At 38.2% G+C, this 8,545-nt stretch overlaps 1 pseudogene; it reads right to left on the bottom strand.

The window, feature by feature from the left end:
* Nucleotides 1-6,214: 6,214 nt before the first annotated feature.
* LOC120138574 lies at nt 6,215-6,876 on the bottom strand (annotated as a pseudogene).
* Nucleotides 6,877-8,545: the final 1,669 nt, after the last annotated feature.

Genomic DNA, 8,545 nt, shown 5'->3' with positions numbered 1-8,545 from the left:
AAAAAATATCAATCAAGTGTGTCTTGCAGTTCTTTTTCAGTTTGGTCACCCCTGTTATCCACTCTTCTGGGTATTTCCTATACCAATATTTTTAAAGGCTTGATTGACCTTTTGGAAATCCTCACGCATGGTTTCCATTTCTGTGCTCAATTTATCATTTTCAATCTTTAAATGACGTATTTGAGCCTTGTACATCAGCAAGTCTTCTTCCTTCTGGACGCCCTTACTGATACTTTTACCTTTGAACACTTTTGGTATTAATCTAGCAGAGCCATCAGTTACCAAAGTAGGTCAATCATTTGTCATAAACTCTAAGATTCCATGATCTAAAAGACATTGGACTCGATGTTTGAAGGCAAGGCAACTCTCAATGGTATGTCCTTGAGCTCCGGCATGCTATTCATAATAAACGTTGATGTTATACCAATTCGGATATGGAGGTTGCAATGGTTTCACATAATACAGAGCCACTTCTCGTGCTTTAAGTAGCTTCTTGTATAACTCCTTATATGATATAAGGATAGCATCAAAGTGAGAACCATATTTTGTATTGGATTGAACCTGAGTTTCCGACGTCGGGAGCAGACTAAACCTCGACGATTTCAAATTACATGATTTCTTCTCATTTCTGGGAGCTTGTACAGTTGTCACCATTTCCTTGGTATCTCTAGATAACTTGTGAATACGAATGATGATTGTATGTAATTTCTCAAATTGATTAGGATCAGAAGTCCCTTGTATATCTGAGATTGCAGGATTATATTCATTGAGCTCTCTCTCTTTTTATGCAGGAGTTTCTTTTCCTTTGGCCAAAACAGATATTCTATCCATCATCTTGGACATTTGCTATTTTATTTCTCGTATCTCCTTTTTCTCTTCAACGAGCATACGATCATTGGGTGCATAATTCTCCTCTATCCTCGGAGTTCACTCAGGATTTCATTCCTTGGTTGCGTCATAGTTTGCTTGATCATAAAACTTTTTGTCCATATGTGAAAACTTTTCAATTTGATGTCCACTCTCGAATCAATACATTCTAATCATGTCATGTTCATGCAATGCAAACAAAAGAAATCAATATAAACAATGTTAAAGAAAAATAAAGTGTATCTACAAAATAGATAAAATAAAATGGTTAGTACCAATTAATAGAAAGAAAAGATCTTATCTACCATGGTATAAATTCTAACCTCATGCTTTCTAGTTCCATGCTTTGTTTGGAAAAATAAATCTAACCGCATGATTACTAGTTCACATGTATTTATTTAGAAAGAATCAAATAAATTAAAAAATGAAAGTTAAAGTTCATTTATCCTTTATGTACACCTACGGACAGAGTTTCAGCATTGTCTTAGATAAGGTTAATTTCTACGGTTTATTATATGCAGGGTTTTGGTTCTAGGAGTAAAGGTACTCGAATTGTCCTTGTTGGTGCCCCCTTGGGCTGTCAAACCCTCAATCATTACCCATTATAGGCTTAAGCGGATTGAGTTCAATTCGAGAGGTCACATTTCCCTATGCCTGACATGGAGAATAAATCCTCACGAAGACATAGAGTATATGAATCTCGAAAGCTACTTGCTAGGTCTGACACGGAGAATAAATTCTCACAAAGACGTCACTTTCACTCCCACTTAAAAAGGAAAAGCTCGAGTATAAAGCTTATGTTATGCAATGCAAGTGTTATGTGTGAGGAGAAATTCTCAAACCTTTGACAAACAAACAAAATGAATCCTAATATATGAAAATCAATTAATATACAAGGAAAAATTGAAAGAAAAAATAATTGAAAGAAATCAAAAGATTCGTAAATTAATTAAAATTGAATTCTTAATTTCTAATTATAGAGACTATATAATCGATTTTAGGTTTGACTAGCGTCCCCAGTGGAGTCGCCAACTATCGTAATCGGGTTTCGCCCGGGCATGAATGTTTCTTTGGTGGAAAAGTATGTAAATAAATAGGTAACGTTTGGAGTCGCCATCAGCCTTTTGGGTTAGGTAGGTCGAATACCTAAAAATCCTCTTTTAAAAGAGTTTTTAATATAAAAAACTATTTAAAAGATACACCGGTTTACGTATAACCAAAAATTCATTCTTTTTAGTAATAAAAGGGGATTCGTGGTCGGTTACGTTTGAGGAAGGATTACACCCCCACAACGCCCAAGATTAGTACCCGTCGATTATAAATTGTCTCTATTAGTGGAAATATAAGTATTCGAATATAAATTTAATTTACAATCTTGTTATTTAAAATTCAATTGGATAATGAAAAATATATTAAAATAATTTTTATAAAACTAAAGTAAATATATATATTTTTTAGGGTTTTATAAGTAGGGTATTTATTTATTTAAAATTATTAGAAAAGGACATCTAGATACTTTAAGATAACCCCTTTCATAATATATTAATAAATAAATATATATTATTATTTAATTAAATATATATATTCATATGAATAAAATAATATTTAAATACTATATTTAAAATATTGAAACATAAAGGGTAAAAATAAAATAAAATTGCAATTAATATTGACCAAAATAAAAAAAATAAAACTATAGGATTAAATTAAAAAGTAATAAAACTTATGGCTAAAAATGAAAATTATTAAAATATGGATTAAATGTAAATATATAAATTCAAGGCCCTAAGTCAAAATATCATAAAATATAGGTACTAACAATGTAATTTAGCCTTAATTAATTATTCGAGATTAAAATTAAAAAAATTATAACTTGAGGGACTAAATATGGTATTTTACCCTAATATATATATATATATATATATATATATTAGGGACTAAAATATAATAAAATAAAATGCGAGAACAAAACTAAAATGTGTAAAAATCTGATTCGAGTGACCAAAATGAAAGGTTACAAAACTCCGAAGGACTGCAGATGGTATTTTTCCATTCTGAAATTACACAGAGGCCCCTCACCAAAACTAAGTTGTTTTGGTGAGGGTATAAATACCCTTTAAGTGGCCCTAAAGGCCATTTTTCTTTCATTTTTTAATTTTCTCTCTCTAAAAGAGATGAAAATATTCTCTGCTCTCTCTAGGTTTCCCTCGTCGAAGGGAAACCAGTCATCGGCCAGTTGCCTTGCTCCGACGTTGATTGTCGTCGCCGGCCACCGTGGTAAAATGCCCCAAATTGAAGCTCCGATTTTTCTATACCTAAATATAAGATTGTTTTATCTTAAAACCTTACCAATCGTCGTAGATCTAGGATTATATCACCTTCAACGTTTACGTTCTCCGGTGGCGCATGGAGGCTCTGATGATGTGGTAAGTCTTCCCTTCTTCTCCTTTCGGTTGGTTTTCGTTGTTGTGTATGTATGGTTGCTGTTGTGGGTATCTTGGTTTCTCGTTTCTGTTCGAGGTATTGCTTGTTGTGTGTTTTTTTCTTGTTCGAATGGATGTTGGTGTGGTATTTTAGGTTCTTTTCTCTTGATCTTTTTTCTTGCAGGGGATCGATGGCTTTTATAAGCCACCATGGTTCTTCTCTCGGACCAGTCAGAAGAATGGATTTCGGTGAATCACCGAACTATGGTGGTGACTCACCCTAGAGCTGTAACATGGAGGGGCAGGTGGCTTCTGGAGTCTTCTGGCGAGGCGGTGACGTGGCAGCGGGCGTCGGCAGCATTTGGTTGGAACACTTGGCAGTGGAGCGGCGGCTGTTCATCCATGATCTGAGGCGGCGAGGCTAGAGATAGGGTTTAAAACCTAGATGCATTAGGGTTTTGGGCTTCTCAGGTTTTTGGGATTGGATCGGGTCTGCTGTTGAATCGGGTCTGGACCGAGTTAGGCTTTTGGATCTGGGCCTCTGGGTTTGTTGTAAAATGAGCCTGTAATAATTATTTGTAATTACTATTTTTAATAATAATAATATTAATATTAATATTAATAGTAATAAAATGGAAAAAAATTAGTGTCTAGAACTCTTGAAAAACATGCAAGGTCTTGAAGAGTTAGCACCTCCCTCACGATCCGAGGAGCAGAGAGTGGCGTTAAAGTCTCCAAAAGTAAATCCAAGGGGAGGAGATTGTCGAAGCAAGACAATGGAGATTAGGCTAGAGAGAGCGCTGCTTTGAAGCATTTGGGCTAGCGTAGACGACCGTGGCAAAAAACATTTTGTTGTCGGATCTTCTAGAGACACGACAATGTATATATTGAAAGTGATTGGCTTGAATTTCCACATCAAGATGATCACGCCAACAAAGCCAGATGCCACCCAAAAAATCGGCAGCCTCTACTTATTGGGAGTTCGGAAAATCAAGAGCAGCAATGGTAGAATCAGCATGGATGCCGCTGATACGAGGTTCCACCAGACAAAAGATATCAGGGCGACAGTCACGTAAATATTGACGGGCAGCAGTAACAGACTTCTGATTTCCGCAGCCTTGCACATTCCAAAAGAAAAGATTAATATCCATAAAAAGAAAATGATAGGAGGAAGGCCAAACCGGAACTTAGTTCAGTGAGGACGATCCTGGTGTGGGAACTGAATAGTATCTATAGTATTAGACAGTTTCTGTGTTGTAGGTGGAATCAAAGGCGGTGTGACGTTTGCATGGGCGCATGCGATAGAATTAGCTGGAGGCAAAGAAGAGTTAGGAGGCTTGGCGTTAGTGATATTAGGGATAGCAACCACTGTATGCTTCGATCTATGTAGCCCCGGGGAGAGTCTTGGCTTACTGATTCCACGGCTAATGTTTAGAGAAAGGGAACTAGAGTGTTGTTTCGCAACTGATTTGACCGAGAGGTTCTGACGGGTGGGGGCTAGGAGTTTGCATGAAGGCGTAACACCTTTCAATTTAGTAGGTTTTGTCCGAGCCAAGATGTTATCCTTTCCAGTTACTTCGGTATTAGGTGATGGAGTAGTGGTAACAATAGGGTCAGGTGAAAGCAGTGTTGTTTCAGGGGATGGGGTCATTGCTATTGGCAGCGTCTTGAAGTTGCCAGAGGGTTCATATAGAGGGTTAGATTGTGACTCAAACAGTGGGCTTGTCTTTGGTTGAGGTAGGCTTGGGCGTGGTCGTTGGCTTGTCTTTGTCTTCGGTCACTAGCATCCAAGGGTCGAATGGATCACTAGTATCTGGCAAATTTGGTGCAACTGTGGAGCTGGGGAAGCTGTGGTGTCATTGGCAGCAACTATCTTCGGGCATGTATCCTTAACATGGCCATAGGTTCCGCAGTTGAAACAAATTGTAGGTAATGATTCGTACTCAACGATTTGAATGCGGCCATTGATGGATATCTTAGAGATTAAAGGCTTGTTAAGTTGACTCTTACGGCCATTCTCGTGAAGTGTCCTCTTCGACCACATTAAGTTTGATAATCAATCTTTATAACTGGATCAATGCATTCACCGATTTCCGTTATGATACTGCGCTTGTAAAGGGTGACCAGCAAACTAGGAAAACGGATCCAAGCAATGACTTTGCTTGGATATGGTTGGGATGTAGCGAAATCCAGTGATCACGGCTTAGTAGTAAGATAATGGCCATAGATTGTCCATGGGCCACCAGCGAGAACTTTCAGATAATCCGTGTGCGTTCGAAAAGTGACCAAATAGTAGTCTTTTCAATCCATCAATTTGAAAGGTTGCGAGGGTTTCCACAATTCATACATCTTTTTACAGAGGGTTGTATACCCGATTCTTCGCCCAAGGAGTTTGACAACAAGGTCTGGGCGAGGCTTTTTTCCGCTAATGCTTGGACTCGTTCGGAGAATTCGATCGAGATAAGGCCATCCGTGATAGTGCGTAACATCACCATCAAGGATCGATGTCTTCTTCATCGATAATCTCTTCATCAGCCAGAGGAACATGTTGTTGGTCACCCTTTAGTTTTTCTTTATGGGAGATCACAGGAGGGGCATTGGAGGATCGATGATCCAAATCCATGGTAGAGGCAGGAGCATGGGGGTGGCTAATGGTGGGGGCAGGGCGTGCTGACGTCGGCAGATTGTCAGGGGGATCTTCATCAAGGAGGCGGGCTTTTTGGGATTGAGGGGGCCAGTAGGGTTTTCAGAGGCGTCGGCCATATTATTTTATCACTTTGACTTTTAGTAATAGTGATTAAAAAGAAAGTTTATTGCACAGTATTACATTTCTACTCAGGGTTGGTTTCCCTTTACGAGGTAAGTCTGTGTGTGTATATTACAGATTTACATCAAAAGAGAAATGATAAAAGTAGAGATGAATGTTATACATTCTCAGACTCGTGCATAATGACTACCAAAGCAAGAATAAGGCGTAGTCCACCTCCGGATACACTTTGACCCTGAAACTTTCTTTTCCCTGGCAGCTTCCCCCATGTGTAATTATGCTTACATCTGCAATGATTAAATTCCCTTTCCAAACCTTGAAAGAAAGCGAAGTGATACTCCCAGTCACATAAAAATCTGGGCCATCCTCCTTGTAGTTGCTTGCTAAGTACACATCGAGGTCGTTCTTGATCTGAAGTGCATCGGATCGTTGCACGCTGCACAGGCATGGATTGCTCCGAGCTTTCGCCTTCATGGATTTGCCACTTCTTTTTCCACGACATCGCCTGCAGATTTCCAGAACTCGTATTGTTTTTCTTTCTCAAAACTCAGCATATCAGAGGGAAAAGTGTGCATATTTATATTACCTTTCTGCGGAGAGTGATGATGGGCAAACCAGCATGATCTTCATCACCATTTCTTCGCCGAGTTCCAGACGCCGGCACCACCATCGATTCTAAGGATAACATTTCCGTTGCTGTCTAACATTTCGTAGTGTGCATGGGAAATGATCGACTTTTCTCTTCACGTTGAGATGCAATATGTAAGGGAGACAGAATTGTTCCCCGATGATCTTGATGGTCGGTTCGTCACATGCCATTTTCTGAATCAATTTAACTCAATGAAAACACCCTTGCTTCTTCCTGGGAAAATAATTACAAGGGAATTACAAGGGTGAAGAGGAAAAATAAATTCGCTTCAATATATAGTAAAGATAAAAGAAGCAGAATTCTGGATTCTCCGTTGTGGTGAAATAACAAGATCTTTCTATTTGCTTCATTGGGTTTAGATTAAAGATTTCAATTATCCAGGAACAAATTCTGGCAGTTTGTTTATGATGTGCAATGAACAACTATTAATTCTTACTACAAACATTCTAATTTTGAGTATCTAAATGTAGTTCTAAGAATAAAAACAGCTGCTTCATTTCCTTGATTATGATATATTTTCTATATTAATCTTTTTTTTTTGTTAGTGTAATTTTGTCAGTTGGGTTTGGTTAGTGGCTATCAAACAATAAAATAAATAAACTTAAATGTTGGCATCGATTTTTCGTCCATACCATTTACAACAAGGGCCAAGTCCATGATCAATCCAAACTCGAGTCGAAATCATCACTCAACATCCTCACCCGGTCATCCATCTAATCCACTACTGATTATATTTCATAAATTTATAAATATAGGCATATAAGATAATATAAACATAGAAAATAAGTTAATCGTGTATAATTAATTAAGGTACATGATTATCAGCATTCATTTATGATCTACACGTATTCTTACATCATAATTCTTAAAGATTATTTGACATCAATTAGCATCAGGTAATTAATAGTAATAATTAACAATCAAGATACTGTAGTGCATCTACAGAGTGGACTGAAGACGAGTCTGTAATTGCTGCTCATGAGCAAGTTGCGGAAATACTGCTCATATTGATGAGGTTCACGCAGCACTGGAGCAATATCAGCTCCTGTTGATGATGTTTTGGTTGCTGATGTTGCGGTGGGGGATCAGATTGTGCAGGAGTTAGATTCAGTTGCAGAATAGATTATGTTGAGGTACTAGACTACTAGTGTTCAGTCATTGGGTAATGTTGGTGATTTAGGCTGCTATTGTGGTTTCATGGTATATCTGTGGTAAATCTTGTGGTTAGTGGTAAGGGTAAACAATTGTTGAGCAACTGGTTTGGTTTCCTTTCCCAGTGAGGTTCAGTAGGGTCGTGAAGCTGTCAAGGGATTGTGGGGTTTACTTGCTCATGATATTGAGGAGTTTATCGCTTGTACTAGTTCTTTGGGATTGTTGGCCATACTTTTAGGGGGCCTATCTTTACCCAGTCTAATCGGCATGATGATGCCTTTTTGACTTGGAAGCAGGATAGAGTGATGGTCCTTCACTTCTGGATGTCGACTTTTGCAAATGCTCAGGTTCCTTGCCTCGAGTGTGTTTAATCATTACCCTAGGTTGGTGAGAATTGGTGAGATGCGGAAGTAAATACCAAGTCTTTTCGCTTCTTTAAATTTTGGACTAAGGATTCTGGTTTCCTTAAGATTATAGGGCAAGTTGGAATAAACCTTGCAGGATAATGATCCTTGAATTGCTCTTTTTTTAAGTTCAAGAGACTTAAGCTAGTATTGCGGAGTTTGAATTTGTGTAAATATGGTCCAGATTTCCCTGCTAGTCAAGCAAATGAAAAGCTGAGCGTGAGAAGATTCTTGCTTCTCCTCTTGATAGGGGTTTGCAAGCTTGTGAAGGGAGGACATGGCT

The sequence above is a fragment of the Hibiscus syriacus genome, unplaced genomic scaffold, assembly GCF_006381635.1.
Source record: "Hibiscus syriacus cultivar Baekdansim isolate YM2019G1 unplaced genomic scaffold, ASM638163v2 tig00002237_pilon, whole genome shotgun sequence".
In the NCBI taxonomy this organism is placed as follows: Eukaryota; Viridiplantae; Streptophyta; class Magnoliopsida; order Malvales; family Malvaceae; genus Hibiscus; species Hibiscus syriacus.
This window is presented reverse-complemented; position numbering and strand designations above follow the sequence as displayed.